Raw genomic sequence first — 4275 nt, forward strand, 5'->3', positions numbered from 1 at the left:
AGTTTAGAAAATTCATTAAAAAAATTTAAAAAAAGACACCAGTTAGAGTGTCTTTGACTGTTTGACAGTCCAAAACCACAATGGCACTTACAAGACCTGATGAAATTTGTTCACAAATACATATATCAAAATTATAACAGCACATACATCACCCTTCCCCATTTTGCCTAAGGTATAAACCAACAGTCTCTAATAGCTAGACTTGTTATTTCTTCTTGTTGTTGTTTTGCTATATTGGTTAAGAAAAAAAGAATCATGGTACACGGCATACATTTTGCTTTACTTAAAAATCTTCTCACCTTGTCTGCAAGGTATGTACTGTATAATATATCTTACCATAACCCTTGTCACCCTCCAACTCTATCACTTTTGAATGCCTCTATTTTCTCCAACGAAAGCCATCACCACCTGCATTCAAACAATTTAATTTAAGCTATAATAATTCAGAAATAATCATATTAAAGAAAGCATAGCAAAATCTTCCATGGATCAAGTAATAAGACTTTCCTAGTGAAATGAAAGTTTGTAAAGAGAGTTTTTTCAGCTCTCTTTTAAACCTGTTGAACAAAATTTTCAGCTTGTGACATTCTATAGATAAAGTAGACATCAATAGATATAACATCCTGATTAATGTTTATGAACAAACAGGCTAGATTTTTTGACAGAATGGAAGAGCTCTTCCAAGTGAGCCTGATTGTAACATGAACCTCTCTCGTCTTAGGGCCTACTCAAGAAAGAAACTATACACAAGATGCTTATAAATTTTTGAAGAAATTCCAAAGCTATTCTTTCATCATGTTTAATTTTTGAATTTTTAAAAGAAAAAGAAAAAGGAAAAGAAAAAAAAGAATGGTTGGTTTTTTGTTAAAAGTGTTCAGTACAACAAAGAAAGGGTGGTTCAGTCTCTTTGACGGAAATATGCAAGACTTAGTTAACCAAATGAGAATTTTAGGGATATTAGAATGCAAGTTAGAGTCACCTCACAAAACAAGTTCTTATTCTACCCTTTTAAATAATGCATGTAAATGACGCTTTGGTTCAGAAGAACTTGACAGACTTATTAATTTGATGTGCAAAAAAGGTTAGAGAAAACAACAAAGGATGTAATATGCACGATATAGGTTGAAATTGGCATATAGATGAGTTCACTCTGTGCAACTTCAGTTAATATTGGCTAGGCAATAGCTAATCAAGGCATTTCACTAAGAAGATCAATCTCTTGAATATGGTGATGGGTGGATAGAGACTTCACTAGAATAATGCATATAAACACATAAAATTCAAGCATGGTGATTGTAAACTACCATAAACAAAACCATATATACCACACTCTAAAACTAAATTAATAAGTGTTTAGTCATGATTTCTTATGAGAGATTATGTAAATCTTCTTTATAATTAGGGTGTGTTTATATACTTAGAAAATGTAGACTTTACAAGCAATGCAGAATCATCAAACAAGCAACGACAAAGAAAAAAATGCAGAATTATACAAGTAAAGACAACCAAGCTAAACCAAATGTATTACAAAGAAGTGTATCAGTTAATTTTTTTTTTAGATTGTATACTGCCAAGTATCATCTATATTCCTCTTAATTTTATATTATTATGAGGATTTCAAAGACAATGAAGTCAAAGAAATGAAAATGAATAGTTGGCCAACATAAATGTTGCTTTTGTTATATAAAGAAGCATATAATGTTGTTGTGATAAGTTCACATATATGATGATAAGTGTGCTAAATAAGTATAGACCAACATAATCATTCAAAAGAGTGCTAAAGTATTTGATGTATTGGAGACCCTTTATGTATATATTGACATAGGTACAAAATCAAGCAAAGTTAACATTCCAAGATGTCGTTTAACTCACAAATAGAAAGAGAGCTTCTACAAATATACCACTACACACTTAAACAGAGTGGAGAAGAGAAGACGTGTGCCTCAATTGAAAGAATAAAAGAGCAAAGAAGTGGTTATATGTGCGAATCTGTAAAAATGGTGATCATTTATATAAACAGGACCTAAAGTACAAATATAGTCACTCCAGTCTAAAAACTCACACCTCACGGCTGCATTCAACACCTCAAATATCAACCTCACCTCACCTCTTGCTAAACAACTCACACCTCAAATGGTGATCATTTGTGATTCTTGTGTTTGATTGTCTAATAGAGTTCCTGTATTTCCTTTCATTTTATTCTTAAATACTAGTTATACCAAGGCCAGAGAGTTGACCAAGTCAACTTCTTAAGTAAGAGATAATTAAATCCGGACTATAAACATAAGACCAATATTTTAGCAACAAAACGAGCTTAGCCAACCATAATGTAAAATGAGACATATATCACAAAAGAATACATATATGACATATGCAAGTTATATATATAAACTTTCCTATTACTATTCTAATCATGATGAGCAACTATTAAAAATAATAATGATAATTATTATCTTATTCATCAAGCCATCCAACGCTAGATGTGAATATCTGGCCAATTGCTTCAAGTGCAGAAACACTCAAACTCTCAGCATGCCTTAGAATCTATCAAGTCAATGAATCATGAAGCAACCATTATAAATAATAATGATCAATATATATATTTATATATAGCAATAATTTATAACACAAAAATAGATTATCATTTACTTTAAACTTGGCGTCTAATTCATAGACCATACTTCCATTGATGCTAATAAGAGGCCTCCATGGAAGCTTCAGGTAGGTCCTGCATAGCAGATAAGTTGGATTGTAGCTATATTGAAGGCACAAATACAAAGTTCTATAGTAGAGTCTGGCAGGTTCAATAGCATTTGCATTGGCAATGGATAACTCTTATATTTGATTGACCAAAAATGGATTAGGCCATAAACCACCTTCTTTATCCTAAGTTTACTATAACTATTATTGCTGTTATTATCTTTTTGACAGTTTATTCTGGTCATATATATATATATAATAAGCCTCTATTCTGTAATGCAGCATTCAAACTTACTATTATGTACGTTAAAAAGTAAAAAGGAACATAGACCGATTTGTAAGCACCTTAATTTCCACTTTGCCACCACAAATTTTGTTTCAGAGGAGATATCCTACTGAGATTATCATTGCAAGACATTAACCACAATCTGCTACTAAAGTTTTAAAAAGAAAGGAAAAAAAACTGCTACATAAGTCATATTGTGGATGATTTGTTAGTTTGGTCATGCAGCCATGCTGGTGCACAAGCCCTGAGCAGCCATTGTGAGACGTTGTTGCTCAATCATGCACCACACTCGATGAAGGCCCCTACACTTTCGAGAATGACTTAGGTGGCCTACAACTTTGATATCATGTCTCCACATTTCCTAAGGCTGAGGAACATCACCAATGACTACCTTGGATTGTGGCACAGTAGCAATGTTGACTGAGGCTTTAGTATGGACTATAAACAGCTCAATTACTCAAACTCACTCATCAAATTCCCCTTAGTTATACAACATATAAAGAGAATGAACAGAGCTTGGAAGTGCCAAAAGAAAAAGTGAAACAGTGAAAGTGAGGGTTTAAGCATTAATGGCCGGAGATGGGCATTTTTCATTTTTAATCATGTTCAAGTTAATTCCTCATTTTGGGATTGTTATTAAGTTAACAACATCAACTACCCTGATTGAGTTTTTCCTTAGAAGATTCTTTCTATGCCAAACTCTATGTTTGATTAAAGGGAATGGTGGAAAGGAAATTGAATCATGAGAAGGGAAGAGTATGGTTGTCTTGTCTTTTCTATGTGAAGCAGCCTATTATTTCACTCTCTGATGCACTAGGATTTAGCACATTTATTAAGAACTTAAGATCACAACAAAATCAAGCTTGATCTCTTTCTGGTATTGTCATGGCAAGTATATCAAAACCATATTAATCTGTTACCAATAAGTAATATGTTAATCAATTGTAATCTAAAAGGAGTGAATGACTACCTTCTCAATGTTTTCCAATCCAATAGATGGAGAGTCAAAGAAAGGAACAAGAAATTTCCAGTTGCGGGAATACAACTCCTTACCTGGACATACGCAAAGATAATTCAATTGAAGAAGCAGGAGACTTATGCACCAAATATTGTTAAGCCAAATATTTGTATACATACTAGAACCTTGTAAGTGTGCTCATATGGCCGATATCCAAATTCAATTGAAAGGTCAGCCGCCAAGTCCATTCAACATAGCTCAATTTTTATACAAAAACCTGATTAAAAAAAAGCTATAATAATAACTCATTTTACTCATATATCTCACTGAA

The 4275-nt window shown here is 32.7% G+C and overlaps 1 long non-coding RNA gene across 1 annotated transcript; it reads right to left on the minus strand.

Moving 5' to 3' along the window:
* Nucleotides 1–2663: 2663 nt before the first annotated feature.
* Nucleotides 2664–4022, minus strand: LOC133804878 (uncharacterized). Its single transcript, XR_009878682.1, has 3 exons — nt 3957–4022; nt 3046–3092; nt 2664–2728 (listed from the first exon to the last, which is right to left on the minus strand). It is a non-coding gene; the product is annotated as an uncharacterized LOC133804878 (long non-coding RNA).
* Between the last annotated feature and the right edge of the window lie 253 nt (nt 4023–4275).

Source organism: Humulus lupulus, chromosome X (genome assembly GCF_963169125.1).
Source record: "Humulus lupulus chromosome X, drHumLupu1.1, whole genome shotgun sequence".
NCBI lineage: Eukaryota > Viridiplantae > Streptophyta > Magnoliopsida > Rosales > Cannabaceae > Humulus > Humulus lupulus.